The sequence below is a fragment of the Notamacropus eugenii genome, chromosome 2 (assembly GCF_028372415.1).
Source record: "Notamacropus eugenii isolate mMacEug1 chromosome 2, mMacEug1.pri_v2, whole genome shotgun sequence".
Taxonomy (NCBI): domain Eukaryota; kingdom Metazoa; phylum Chordata; class Mammalia; order Diprotodontia; family Macropodidae; genus Notamacropus; species Notamacropus eugenii.
Window position 1 is genome coordinate 408073375 of NC_092873.1, and position 15763 is coordinate 408089137.

The following is a 15763-nucleotide window of genomic DNA, read 5'->3' on the forward strand; positions in this document are numbered from 1 at the left end:
TGGAGCTAGAGGGGGCGGGGAGACGCTTGCCGGGCGTCCGTGCGGACTCGTCACTCTATGGTTGTGGCACCTCCGAGGGGCCTTCTAGCCACTCGCACTCTATGGTCCGCGGCCTCCGGCTCGTAAGCTTTTACCAACCCGCGAATCAGTCTGTGGGAGCCCGCAGAGCCGGACGGAAGATCTTGGACCCGAGCGCCCCAGCCGCCCCGGGAGAACCTAGCGCTGTGACAGCTCGGAGGCGGCCATGTCAGCCAGCTGGGCTGGAGCCCGGCAGGGTCCTTGACTGCAGCCTGGACTCCTCAGCCCGACGCCCAGGTGAGGCAGGGAGGGAGGGAAAGGAGGGGGGGTCGGAGCGGCCGCTGTCCACCCCCCCCCCCCAGCCCTCCTTCCTCCCCGCGCCCCCCGGCCCGCCTTCCCTCGCACCCGCATCCCTCCGGCCCTAGGAGATCGCGGGCCGGGCTGAGCCCCTCCACGTTCCCGCGCGCCCCCCTCCTCCTCCTCCTCCTCCTCCTCCTGCCTCCCAGGCTGGGGGTGAGGGAGCGGAGGAGGTGTTGCCGTTTCCTTCCATTCACACCTTCGGTCTCTTTCCTGGGCTTGTCTTAGGAAGCCCCTCACCCCCACCCCTGCCTCTTGCCCCCGGTCATCCCCCTTCCTCCTGCCCGCCCGGAGCATTTAAATGTCCGGTTTGTCCAATTGCATTTTGTTATTGTTGTGGCCTGAAATGCTTGTGTGCAGAAATAGGCATTTTGATCCAGTAAATACTCTGATATTTGAGTGGAACCAGGGAAAATTAAATGCTTTAAGATGTTAACCGAATCAGAATGAATCCCAGTGTTTTTTGTTTTTGTTTTTAGGAAAGGCAGTCGTACTTCGAGTGCTCAACCTCTTCCTGAAGTATAGGCTAAAGATGGTCAAACACGTTGTGCTTTGGAGCGCAATTTTTTTGATGACTGGTTCCAAAGGCTCTAAAAATAGGATGCTATAATGGAAATTTTGGCAGTCTTCTTACCTACTGGGCAGTGAAAGAAGACCCAATTCTTTTAGAACTATTCCAGAGTTGAGAGATGCAAAGGAAGGAGGCTGGTTCTGTCTTTAGCGATAAGGAGGGAGAAAAAAATCAGAAACTGTATCAACCAAAGCTGTAGCTTATTTAAGTGCAAAAGAAAAAGATTTCTAAACAATGTATCATTCAGCGAATAAAGTCTGAAGGTCTTATTACCTATTGATTTATCTTAAACTGATAATTAATAATTAACTCCTTGGATCAAAGATTTGTTGTTACCTCATGAAAGGCTCTTTAGTCTTCTGAATGTATTATGCCAACTTCTGCACTTTTTGACATCTGAACTTTTCTTTTAATATATCACATCTTTCTCATTATTACTATTTTAGATCTGATTTTTGTTTTCTGGTCTGTGTACTTGATGAAAGACATTGGGTTTTTTCTCAGCCTTTACTTCTTGTTCAGGTTTTTCTTACTATTTTGATAAGCTTAAAAATATACTACATTTTTTTTCAAAAAGTTCTTGTGGCCCAAAAAGTTTGAAATCAGAGTTTTAGGGTAAAATGGGAACTTAACTCACCAGTAAAAAAAAAAAAATATTCACTATTCTCTGAGTATGATCATTAAGCTCCTTATTTATTTTAATAGGAGTGTTTCTAAAGTTTATTTTTCCATTTAATAATACCTATTGGTAGCTGGCTGATCCTTAAGCTAACTGATTTAATTTTCCTTTAATTCTGGGGAAAAGAATGAGGTTTTATGTACAACTGACCAATGAATTTCTATTGTTATGTGTATTTGTATGATGTTGAAGATTTTTCTAACTTGGGTTGGAAGTGCTTTAAGTTAGAATTGAAGTTTTATAAATTTCACTTATTAGAAGTTCCAATCACTGCTGAATTGTTGAGAAATGTAAAAATATATGTTTTACTGCTTCTGAAATGAACAATTCTCAAAATCACCATTTAGGAAAATTTAGGAAAAATCCCTTTTTAATTTTCTTAAGAGCTACATGGTATTTATAGTACCTGCTATTTTTATTCTGCAAAAGGCAAGCAGTGTGGTATAGTCAAAGAGCTCTCACTATCTTTGAAGTCTGAGAACCTTGGTTCAAATCTCACCTATCCCTACCTATGTGACTTTTGTTCAACCAACTTGGGTCATAGTATCCTCATATATAAAATAAGAGGGTTGTACTAACTGATCTGAGGCCCTCTCCAACCTAAATCTTTGATCCTATGAAACAAATAAAACAAAACCTCTGACAGTGTTATTTCTTAGAATCTGACTTTTTGAACTTTATTATTACTTTTCATTTCAATAAGATTTTAAAAGGAGGGAAGGAAAATTTCTTTTTACTTAATGTTTTTCATGGGGTTTTGACAGTGAAAGGAGAAAATAAAAAAATATCAAAAATTAAAGATTTTTACTTAGTATCAGAACTAGTGAGATAGGATTGTGATGATTAAATGTTGTGATGTTGGAACTACTAAGTTTCTATTCAGGTTGAGTTCCAAGAAGTCTTTTCCTCTGGGTGTGGCCTTATTAAGGCTGGGGACAAACAGGTGCTGAGTAGTTGTTGCGTGAGGGTCATAAGAAGATGAATAGAGTGCCAAGTCATTTCCTGAAGTGTCTTTATTACTATTATTTAACATCTGAATGCCAGACATGTCATTGTACAGGGCTTTATTAGTTATATTCTATGTATTACACGATGAATATTAGGGATGGAAACCTAAGACCTGGACTTTATTTTCCATATCAGGTACAATTAAAAGAAAAATTATTGTTGCTCTGTAACAGGTAATAAAGTTGTATTTTAGCAGTGTTGGTGAGGGAAGTCTAATTATGACTGTTACTACACTCTGGAAACCCACAGTGATACAAGAAAAGCAGTGGTTGCATACCTACTTTGTTATTTTATAAAACCTGTCATATATGTAAATATACACACATATGTACATATGTATGTGTATATAGTATGTGTACAGGTGTATGTGTGTATATATATACATATACATACACACATATATATATTGTGTGTGTGTGTGTGTGTGTGTGTGTGTGTAAGATATAGATAGCAAGCTATCAACACACTGTCTGGCCATGTGTTTTGTGTTGTTTTTCCAGGAGGTATAAGAGTTTGCTCTTGAACCAAAAAAGAGCATCTCATTGGGAACTGGCTCTGAAGTTAACTGATCCGAATAGAAATCAAACCTACCTCATGAGCTCCATGTTCTAACTGACTTTATTTTAATCATCTCTTCTGTAAGTTACATTTAGTACATAACAATGTTGCCTGATGAACTCAGTTACCTTTAATGTGAAGTAAATATAGCAGTGTCCTGCTGTGACAAGAACTGTCAATTTAGAGTTATTAGACAAAGGTTCAAATCCTGATTCTCCCATTTATTGCTTGTATGGTGTTAGACAAAATAATAATAATGATAGCTGACATTTATATAGTCCTTTAAGGTTTGGAAAGCACTTTACAAATATTATCTCATTTTATCCTCATAGTCACCCTGGAAAGTGAGTGGTGTCACGACCAACTCTGTTTTATAAATAAGGAAACTGAGGTAGGCAAAAGTTAAGTGATTTGCCCAGGGTTACACAGCCAGTAGGTATCTGAGACTGAACTTGAACTCAGGTCTTTTCAATTCCAGGTCCTGTGCTCTGTTCACTATGACTCCTAACTACCTCAGCCTCTCTGAGACTTAGTTTACTTTTCTCTAAAAGAAGGGTTTGGACTAGAGGGCTTCCATTTCTCAATCTCTAATCCTATCAAACTTTACCTCCAGTAGTGGAGAGTTTATCTTGTCATTGAAGAAACCAACAAATGTATCCGTCCCTGGAAATCATTACATACAATCACTTTTGATTTTAAGCCACATGCATCATTTAAGAAAAAATAACTAAGAAGTATGAAGATCCTGTCTTTTATGGATGAAAATGTTTTTTTTATTAATACCAGTGACATTTAATTTTTCCTTCCTCAAACATTTCCTTTCAGTCAGTATCAAAGATATTTCATATAGAACAGGTGTATTGCAGTTGAAAAATAGCTGATTTGGAGTCTGAGGATCTTCATTCAAATGACAGCCTTGCCATTTGGTGCTTTTGAAACTTTGGGCAGATCATTTAGCTCCTCTGGAATAGCAGTTTCTTCATCTGTAAAGTGGGAGAAGTTAAACCAGATGACCTCCAAGGCCTTTTCTTAAATCTGTGATCCTATTTTCAATATTTGAGTAAGCCTGTGAAGTTTTTTATTGGTTGGGCATTACAGCAATTTATGAGGGAAAATACTTCACCTGTATTTTTAGTTCATTTTAAATCTACATATGTCTGTGTTGGTAAACATTTATTAAGAACTTACTATAAAGCATGGGGGGATATAAAGAAAGGCAAAAGACATCCCGTGCCCTCACAACATGCAAGCAGCTATCTATAAACAAGTTATATACAGGATAAATAGGAAATTATTAACTGAAGGAGGGCTCTAGAATTAAGAGAAATTGGAAAAGACTTCTTATAGAAGATGATATTTAAGCTGGAACTTGAGGGAAGCCAGGAGGTAGAGAAGAGAGCATTCTCAGTGTGGAGGACAGCCAGTGAAAATGTCCTGAGTTGAGCCAGGAGATGGAGTATCTTGTTCTTTGAACAGCAAGAAGGCCAGTGTCATTGGACTGAAGAGTATATGGTAGGGTCTAAACAAGACTGGAAAGCTAGGAAGGGGTTAGGCCAGAGGGTGGGGAACCAGCAGCCTTGAGGCCATGTGTGGCCTTTTGGTCCTTGGGTTTGGCCTTTTGACTGAGTTCAGGTTTTACAGAGCAAATCTTTTTATTAAGGGAATTTGTTCTGTGATGTTTGGATTCAGTCAGAGCCACATTTGAGGACCTAGAGGGCTACATGTAGCCTTGAAGGCTGAAGGTTCCCCACCCCTGGTTAGGCTATAAAGGGTTTAGAATACCAAAGAATTTAGGTGAGAGGGAGTTTATGGAGGTGATTTAGGAGAATCACTTTGATTACCTACATGGAAGGATGAACTAGAATGGGGAGAGACTTGTGGCTGGCAGACCAACCAGCAAGCAAGCTACTGCTATAGTCCAGGGTATTTGAGGGAGTATCAGTATGTATGCTAAAGCTTCCTAGATGTGAGCAGGAATTAGGGGGATAGAGAGATTATCAGTCCAAGTACTGAATTCATTGTGGAAGGGGAGTGTGTTATGAAGGTTTGTAAACAACAGCCAGAGTTTTGATTTAGTGATAGGTGTGGATTTCCGGGACCTTTAAGTGAGAGAGTGATACTAAGTAGCTGTGAGCAGTCAGGCACATTCAAACTCTCCCACTTTGACCAGTGAGTTGAGAGGAATAAGTGAAAATGCAGCCAGTGGGTCTCCAGGAAGGCTGGCATCCAGAGATGATAGGGAATGGGATTCATGCTGGACCCCTAAAAGGACCCCAAAGCCTCTGAATCAAGTCTCTGGTGTTTGCCTGAGGCACAAGGCCCATCCCAGAATAATCCTAACTTGACCTGCACTTGACTGCACCCTAGGCCTTTTCACCACTCCTTAATTCCATCTAGACCCCTTCTCTGTTACCTCTCAGTCACCCCAAACTATTGACCACTCCTTTCTTAGCCATATCCAGATCTTCCCTTGGTCTTTCTGCATGTGTCCATCTTGCCCCCCCCTCCCCATTAAATTGCTCAGATTTTTAAAATCTTGCCCACCCCAGTTGGTGTTTTAATAAACCTTGTCTCTCACTGAAAAAATGCTTGAGTTTAGTTCTTTCGAGGCAGGCCATGCCTTTTGCCCTGGAATTTTGGGGTTCCTAGCATTCCTAGACCACAACAGAGGGAACCAGGGCTCAATGAGTCATAAATTGGAAGGAGTGTGGAACGAAAAGTTTAAGATGAAAGAAAGTTTATTTTCTTTGAGACAGGCATTCCAGACATCACAGTGAAAGAAGAGATAGCTTTTACTTGGGACTTGGGACTTACTTTACTTTTACTTGGGGAGTTGAGAGGAATGGAAATAAGGAATTGGGCGATTGGAGGAGAGGGAAATGAAGTTTGGATGATGACTTGCAGGGTTTCAGAATCACTATGATGGGGAGGGCATTAGAAGGGAGTTTGTTAATCATTAAATGAAAAATTCAGAGAGATTTCAAAGTATTATGATCTCTTGGGACTCCTTCACTGAGAGTCTTAGGTAATTCAGAGGATTGAGTGAGAACTCATCTGGTACTGGTTTCTCTTTTTTGAGAGATAAAGGATTAATACTGTTGAGGTCAGGGAACCATATGTGGAGGCTTAGGGTGCTTGGGACCCCAAAATACCCACACCCCGGGTCCTGCCTGAATGAATTTGACCCAAGCCTTCTTTTAGCCAAAGTAAAACAAAGTTTATTGAAGATTTGCCATATTGGGTTGACTCTTAAGAAGCCTCACCATTTGTGACAAGCAGACCAGATTGAATCTGAGCCAGATTGAATTTGAGCACATTCGTGGAGACAAGAAGGATTTTATATACAGAAAGATTGTGGTACGGGTCTAGGGTTGGCCAAGTAGTCTGGAATTATGGGAGGAGGGGTTTAGGGGAGGGTACTGAGAAGAAGTCCTAGAAGGATCTTGATGGGCCTGGGGTGATTTGAGTTCAGAACCAAGAGTGGGGTTTTGATGTGATCAAGGGTGAGGAACAGCTGGAGGCAATCCAGAGGTATCAGACAATGGAGGGCTAGGCTTGATTAAGGGTAATGAAAGACTTACGGCCCAGGCAGAGGCCAGATCATATGGGAAGATTGAGTTCAAGGGGGTTCCCAGAGCTTGTACCCCATCATTACCTCCCAATTTTTCTTAAATCATGAAAATGAAAATCTGTTAAAAGCTTATCTGTAATCTGTCAGTTTTCACTTTTTTTGGATGAAGTGCCTTCTTTTTCTTTGTTAATGTTTAGATAACACTATACGTAGTTGTATCTTGAGTGTTAAGTTATACATGTGGGTATTTCTAGACATTTAGTTTTCTGTCTAAATCTGATATTCTTAACCTGAAATCTATGAATTTGTTTTTTAAAATATTTCAAAGACTATTTCAGTATAATTGGTTTCCTTTATAAACTATGCAAACCACATTTTTAAAGTTTCCAATCGCAAATGTGGCATTTTTTCTTTTAAATATACCTTTTTATTTTATACATTTAAAAACATGATTCTGAGATGAGGATCATAGGCTTCATCAGACTTCCAAAGGGCTACCTGACACAAAAAAAGTTTAGTCTGATCTAGAAGCATTTGTTTAGTTAAGGGATTTTGCTTTTTCTTTATTTAGGAATCATTTCTCTAGGGAAAATTATTTCCTTTCAACGAGGGAATACTTTTGTTTTTCCAGGCATTTCAAGTAGTTCTTTCATAACAGATTTAAAACTATTTAAAATCCAAATTCTTATAATTGCACTGACAGTCATGAGAGATTTCTCAAGCCTTTTTGTCCTCTGACCTGCATGTGTGAGTGTGTATCTGTCTGTAATTTCTCTAGCAATATACTGATAAAGTATGATGTTTTTCTGTCATTCTCAGCATTTTCATGCTAGTTAGTACAAATAGTAAGAAACAAGATATTGGGAAAGTTATGTCATTTTAATCAACAGTAACTATCTTAGTTACCTTGTCATTATATAAATGCTACTTAAGAAAGTATTGATATTATTGATGGCAGTTACATATTGTTAATTGTTCTTATTTGCTATTTTGTTTTTGCAGAAATATCTATATGCCAGGTACATCCTTGATGACTGCTATCTGAATAGAGAACTTACTATTTTTGCATTGTCACAGAATTTTGAAACTTTATTTAAAATGGAAGTTCTAAAAGAAAGTACAACCACATTTTAAAGTTTCCAGTCACAAATGTAACAGTTATTTTTTTCTCTTAAATGTGCAGTTGCTTTGCAATAAATTAAGCAATATGATTCTGTATTTTGTAACATACTTAAGAGCAAATAATGTGTGTAACATAACAGGTATAGTAAAGTAATGAACAGAGAACCTAGACCATAATCAGGAAACCTGAGTTGAAATCTAGTCTCTCATACCTACTGGCCTGGTAACCTAAGCAAGCACTTAACCTCTCAGTGCCTTGGGCAGCTCCTTAATACTATAAATTTCAAAACAATTTCTAGATATGCATTGGTAGAGTAAGTTTGCTTAATGTAAGACTTTGCCTAATATCCTAACTCCATTAACCCATTTCAAGTTAGTTGAAAACACTGAATTCAGTAGAAATTATGCTGACTAGAGAAATTACAGAATTTAGTTTTGAAAAAGCAAAAAATGTGATTTATTTTTACTTGTATTTTCAGATCTGTAGTATAGGCAATCAGGTGACTCAGTGCTAGTCTGGAGTTAGGAAGATCTGAGTTCAAATTCAGCCTCAGACACTAGCTCCAAGACCCTGGACAATTCACTTAACCTGTGTTTGCCTTAATTGACTGCAATAGGAAATGACAAATTACTCCAATATCTTTGCCAAGAAAACCCCTGAACAACTGAATGACCATTAAATCCTTAATACAAATTCAGTCACCTTGAAAATTATCCTGTACCTGTTTTGCTTGTTACTTTGAAAGAATTCTTTAGGTTTACATGGATCTGGCCTAATCCAAATAGGATTAAAACTGCAGTGTCAGATCTTAAATAGCAAGAATTTAAAACAGAATAATGTGACTTTCCCATTTTGGTTAGATAATCATTGTTTCATGACTAAGTGAAAAAAAGGGCTTGGTTTGCCTTATTAGTACTAAATTTGAACCCTTGAGTTTTAAATAACATTCTGCAGGTCTTATTACCACCAGAGACCATTTTATCACAAGCCACAGGAAAATCTATTTCAGGAAAAACTACTAAGTGTGTGGGAAGGTAGGGTTTTGAGATAGCTTTTTTTGTTTGTTTGGTTGCTTAGTTTTTGGACATTTGCCAGGGCTATTTTAAATTGTCTTTTGTTTAAGCACTATTTGATAGATTTTAAGCTCTAGTCTTCAAATTTTTCATTATGCTTCATTTCCCATTGGTGCCTAGAGAATGGCATGGCTCAGTGCCAATACAGAGGACAGGCTCCCTAGTGAGATATACAAGGAATGATAAAGTTGAGAACTATTTAGGACTTTATTGATCCTCATCTGATTTTTTCATATTTGAGATGAGTTTGTAAAGTGACTTGTCCAAGATAGAAAGAAGGAGAAAAGAACTATTCCAGTTGGTGTTTTTTCTTCACTCTGTTTTTAATAGAATTAATGCCCCAAAGGGGGAAAAAAGGCAATCATGATTTTAACATTTGAGTGCGCAGCAGTTGATACTTGTGTTTAGAGCTGGAAGACTTGAGTGTAGTAACTTTGCTACATCTGGTCTGTGTAACTCGAAGCAAGTTATTCCCTCCTTGTTCTAAATCCATGATCCATTGCCTATTATAAGTAACTAAATAAAAAGAAAAATCCCATGAGATTTAACAGTCAGCTAGTTTTTTTTTTCCATTTATACTATGGTCATTGTCAGGAGTCCTCCAGTAAGGAGAAAGCTCTGGGTATGTGAGGCATAAGTTTGTGATATAGACCCTCTTGGTATATGTACTTACCTTATCAACCAACACATTCTAATGCCTTCTTCCACACCTAGAATCTGTCCTGAGAGCTTCACAGCTACTCTTCTGAAGTTGAGATTGGTATTAATTAGATTTATGGTGACTTTCAGTTGAATTACTTTACATTATTTTGTTCATTGTGTTAATTGTTTTCTTTGCTCTGCTTACCTTACACTTTATCAGCTCATACAGATCTTCAGTAGTTAGTCTCTGAGTTCTTTATATTTGGGACATCCCTTTCTTAAATTTCAGGTCCACCACAGAAACTGAGCAGTCTTGGGTTATGTGTGTCCTTCCTAGCAACCACTCCCAGGATACATGTTCCTTTAGGAAGTGACCCTATAGACTCTTATGTAACTTCATTTTCCCTTGTGCATTTTTATTAAATTTCACTGGTTGAAGATAATTAATATGACTAAAAGTATAATATTGGTTAAAAAAACATTTTAGCAAAAAACCATTTTTCACTACTTTGGAAATTATTTCTTATGTCTGTATGATCTTAATTAAAGAATTCATTTGGATCTTCTTGTGATGGATCTATCAGTCATTCAGTCAGTGAGCATTCATTAAGCACCAGACTAATAAATATGCCAGACTAGGTGATAGACACTTTGTTGAGCTCTGGAGGTACAAAGAAGGGCAAAAGATAATCTCTGTTCTGTAGGAGTTCACAGTCTAACAGAAGAAATAACATGCAAACAAAGTCCACAAAGAATAAATTGGAGATAATCCACAGAGGGAAAGCACTAGCATTATGGAGGATCAGGAAAGCCTTTCTGTAGGTGATAGTATTTCAAGATGTCAAGGAAGCCAAGGGAGCCCAAGAATGAGGAGGGAGAGCCTAAGGAATAGCCAATCAAATACCTGGATTCTGGAGATAGAGGAACGGCAAGGAGGCCACGGTCACCGAATCACAGAGTAATAATGCCTTTATTTTACCATTAAGGAAATTAACCCCTAGAGTGGAAGAGTGTTATTTGTTTTATTGTGCTTTGTTTTTCAATCCATTGAGTTTGTAAATAGACCTAGAAATATAACTTAAAATTCCCCAACTTCTGCTATATTGAGCCATCCAATATTATGCCTTACTGTTTTTAGATATGTAGTACCATTATAGTTTTCTTCCAGAAATGAAAATTATAGTAAACTTATTAATCTGGACCAGTTAGACAAATTTCCAGTTTGTATTTATAAAATGTGGGAATTGTACAATGTTTTAAAAGCAATATAACTTTATTATTTTTAAGCATACTACTTTCAAGGTTTGATCACCAAAATATATTGTATCTGACTTTCTTATTTCTACAAACACTATCTTAGTTCAAGCCCCTTATTTACTATCTACTTCGACTATTGTACTAGCCTAATAGATCCACTCAGTTCTATTTCCCCTTTTCTGCATCCATCTTTTACATTACTGATAAAAATATACCTCCCAATTATGTTCAGTTCAATTTAGTGAGCACTTATTAAGAATGTACAGTTTAGCAGGCAATGTGCTAGGTATTAAGGATAAAAAGACCAAAATAACAAGACTTCTGCCTTTAAGGAGTTTACTTTCTTTGCACATATAAATCACTACAAGAGAAATAGAAAGTAATTTCTGAATGTGGCTAGCAAGTGGGGTAATAAGGAAAATCCTTGTGTCTGGAGGTAGAATTTGAACTCAACTTTGAATAGAGCTAGGAATTTCAAGAGATAGAGGCGAGGAAGGAAAACATTGCAGGCACTGGCACCAAGGTAAGAAATAAAATGTTATATTAACCAGTGGCTCAGGGGTCACACCAACTTGGTGTTTTTCCTGGGTACTATTTTTAAAGACCTCTCTCAAATACAAAAAATGTGACAGTCCCTATTCTTAGAGTCTATATTCTCACAGATCCTATAAAAACACTCAAGATAACAGTAGTACTTGGGTAAAGAACAGCCTTTGTTGCAATTCACATGAAATGTGAAAAATCCAAAGGATTTGTAAGAGTACCAAAAGAAATGTAGAAAGCACATATGGCACAATAATCACAACACAATTATCCTCCTTCTCTCCTTATTGGGTCCCACTTTTCTGCAAGATCCTAGAGTCCTCTCAGCTAAGTGATGACATCCAGGACATTCTGTGATTTGGACCACCTATAGAAGGAAAACACACTTGGAAACTGCTAGAAACCTTTCCCAAAAAACTTGTATTGGAGAGATAACTTATTGACATGGTGAGGGGTGAGGATCCACTTAGTCACAACATTCAGTAGCAGGGGCCTTGTCAGTGATCCTCTTCCTCCTCTAAGAGAGTAGCAGAGGAAATTCTTCCCTGGCTTAAAAACTTGATACCCAAGTGCAGGAACTGGAAGTTACTTGTGAGGCAATACATGAATTTAGTGCTGTGTGAGCAATACACAGCTGGGACCATTTCATTTTTTTTCTATGAATACCTAAAAAGATGACAAAAAGGAAAATGACAGTTGATGGAGACAATATGTAGGGACAGGTAAATTGATGTACTCTTGGTGAAACTGAATTGGTTAAGTCATTCTGAAAAGCAATTTTCAAACTCTTCCTGAAAAGCCACTAAACCAGGCACAATCTAGATACCCTAGCAGTACTACTAGGTGTATACTCTAAAAACAAAAAAAAGAGAGAAGATACCTATGTGGATTATTCATTAGCAGCATTTCTTATTGTAGCAGAGAACTGGAAATTAAAAGAATGCCTACCTATCAATTACAGAACAGATGAATTAATTATGGTATGTGAATGTAATGGAATATTATTGAGTCGCAAGAAGTGAAAAATGAGAGGAATAGATTTAGAAAAACATGGGAAGATTTATATGAACTGATGTTAACTGAAGTTAACAGAATCAAGCCTCACTTTACTCAACTGTAAAAATGAGGATTAGCTGGCCTCTGAGGTCCCTTTTACAAGATATTACTCTGCTTTTTGTTTGTTGACTATTAAAAAGAAGAGAAAGTTACTTGATTTAGTAGTCAATAAGGAATCATTGGAGGCAGTTGGAGGCAAGGAATTATTGATTAGAGGCAGACCTGTGTTTTAGGAAAATCATTGACAACATGGTGGAGGGTTGTGTTTGTCCTTTATTTTCAAAGAGAACTATGACATCAGGGAAATGATGACATGACTTGCAGTTGACTTTGATTTGACTGAAGGAGGGCTATGCAAGGTGACCAACCTCACTTTCTCCTCTAGAGCTATCTGATCCAGTGACCCGATATTCATCTCGATGACTGGAGATGACCCAGGATGCATTGGGAGACTCTTGCCCTTTTAGGCAAAGGCCTTTTCAAGTACTCACTTAAAGTGAGGTAATACCCATTCCTTGAATAGTCCTCACCTCTTTAAGAAGTGAGTCAAGGGATGGCTCCTTTAATAAAAAAAAAAAAATCTAACTGGGAGGTGAAGACCCTCAGGGTTGCTGTTCCAAAGAGAAACAGTTACCATTGTCATTCACTCTAAATTGTCTCAAAGCCAGGAGGGCACAAAATATAGACTAATTGGGTAGGGATCTATGTGGTTCAGTCTATGAACTTCAGAGTGAAGCAGGAGGCAGGAGGTGAGAGAGAGAGAGAAGACTTCCCAAGTTAATTGGGCAGCTTCTGGCCATCAAAATTTACTTCCCTTTGGGGAGGAGAGGGAGAGGGGGAGGGGGAGGATGAGCTGAGTTACCCAACTAGCTGGGTCCTCATTCAAGAAACTCAGTCTACTCACAATTTAGACTCCCAGGGTCTTTACTTGTCTTCTACACTGTGCTAAGGAAGCTCTAATTGTACATTCTAACTTGGATGATAAGTAGAATTAATGAAATACTTATTAAAATGATTAATAGTTAATAAAATAAAAAAATTTATTTAAATGGTAAACTTTTGTAGTGATTTTGTTTATTTGGATTTTCTTTTGAACAGAAAACAAGGTAATAATTTTGTCATCTTTGCAACATATGATGAAGTTTTAATCTGACTTTATTAGGTACATTTTTTATTTTGATTTTAAGAATTGGGATTGCTGTTGTAGAGTTCCCCAAGAGCAAAACCAGCAAGTATAATAAAAATCAAAACCAAATGAACATTTCTCCTCTCAAAAAAAACAGTTCCCATCTCCTGACTTCTTTATTTCTGTAATTACTCTAGTCCTAGGCTGGCTCACCACAAATTTTGTCTTTTCCACCTCCATAGCATTTCTTGTATCCATCCCCTGTTCTCTATTCACTTGGCCTCCACTCTAATTTAGGCCTTTATCATTTCCCACCTCAGCCACTGCAGTAGCTCACTGATTGGTCTCCTTGCAACAGGCTGCTTCTTTTTTAATCCATCCTTCATAGACTGCCAGTCATTTTCCTAAAGCATTAATCTTCCCATTCCCACTACCCTATACAATAAACTCCATTTCTCCTGGTACCTCTAGGAGCAAATACAGAGTCTGCAGTTTGTCATTTAAAGTCCTTTACAACCTGACCCAACCTACCTTGCTGTCTTTCTATATCATTTGCTTTTATACACTCCATGGCTCCGCAAAATGGCCTTCTCACTGTTCCTTATACAGGACCCTGCTTCTGTGTCTCCGTGTCTTTTCTGACTGTTCCATATGACTGGAATGCATTAGAAACCCGTATTTCCTTCATAATTCAGATTAAGCAGTGCCTCCTACATGAAGTATTTCCTGATACCCCCGACTGCTAGAAGTTACCTTCTCAAAATTCTTTTATTTTTATTTTATGTATATTCTTTTTATACTTGCTATTGTACATTTTTTCATTCCACCATACACTTTTCCTCCCATGAAGGCCTAACTGAGCTCCTTGAGAGTGATGATAGTTTCATTTTTTCCTTTGTATTCCCATTCTCTAACACACTACCTAAGACATTGTAGGCCCTTAATAAATATTTACTGATTGGTATATCATGGTATAAACCATGATGCCTTTTTGCTTATTTATGTATTCACGTGTGGCTTCTTAGCTGTTACCTCCTGTGTTCTACAGCCCACAAGTTAGGAACTATTAGCCTAGGATTCAAGGGCTTCTACATTCTGGCTCAAATCCACTTTGCAAGTCTAATAGACAAGTATTTGAGTTGTTACCACATTTAAGGTAACAAAGGTACAGTGGGGGAAATAAATGTTTTGGTTTGGTTTGGCTTTTTACTGCATATTCTTAAGAACCTTATTGTCTATGTTGGAGAGATATGGTATACACATAAAATACAACTAAAGCAATATAAGGTAGCAAATGATAGGGACATAATGAATGGCAAGGTTTTAAGTTTCAAGAAAGTAGAGATAATTTCTAGCTGGGGTACTAAGGGTAAAAACCTTACAAGGAGTTAAAATTTCAGCTGGACTACTATGGGTAGGATTTTGACAGGTGAAAAGGATTAGAGGGTAAGTGTACACACACACACACACACACACACAAACCACACACATGTTTCTATAGGGTCATTGGTCAGGAGTGGACAGCAGTGTGAACCAAAGTCATAGGATCATAGAGTTAGAGCTGAACAGGACCTGAGAGGCTATAGACTCCAACTCTTATTTTATACATGAGGAAAATCGGGCTGAAAGTGGTTACGTGACTTGCCAAGGTCAGACAGCAAATAAATGTCTGAGACAATATTTGAACTCAGGCCTTCAGACTCAGTGCTATAAAGAAGAAAGTACATGGTAGTGCTGGGGACAGTGAGATTGCAGGTTTAACTGGAGCAGGGAATTCTTTTACAGAGTTAGTGGGACATTGAACTCTGGTGATACAATAGGAAACAAAAGGAAAAGTTGTCTTATTACTCTTTAATTTCTTTTCTAATTAAATCAAACAGATAGACTTACTTCCAGTCCCTCTTTGCCAGTCAAAACATGGTAGTCTGGACATATTTCCCTGCTGGAAATGCTCTGCCCTCTTTGCCTAAGTCCTACAATCCTTTTTTATATTTATTTTATACAATCCTTTTTGTAATAATACAAGATAAACATTTTATTTTGTGTGTTCAGATTGCTGTGGTAGATAAGAAGTTGAGTTTCTTCAAGGTTCACGTTACTTCCCTATTTCCATATATATCCACTCTTGTTGCGTAGGGTGAGCGCTCACTTCTCTGAACTTTTACACAGCATTTATTGCGG

The 15763-nt window shown here is 38.1% G+C and overlaps 1 protein-coding gene across 3 annotated transcripts in view; it reads left to right on the plus strand.

Annotated features, from left to right (window-relative positions):
• Nucleotides 1-7: 7 nt before the first annotated feature.
• Nucleotides 8-15763, plus strand: part of CNST (consortin, connexin sorting protein) — a 102483-nt gene continuing 86727 nt past the window's right edge. For 2 of the 3 annotated variants that reach the window (XM_072647651.1, XM_072647653.1), the window contains exon 1: nt 8-315. The gene's annotated coding sequence lies outside the window, so the exon portion shown is untranslated. The remainder of the gene's footprint in view (nt 316-15763) is intronic. The other variant, XM_072647652.1, reaches the window with a different exon arrangement.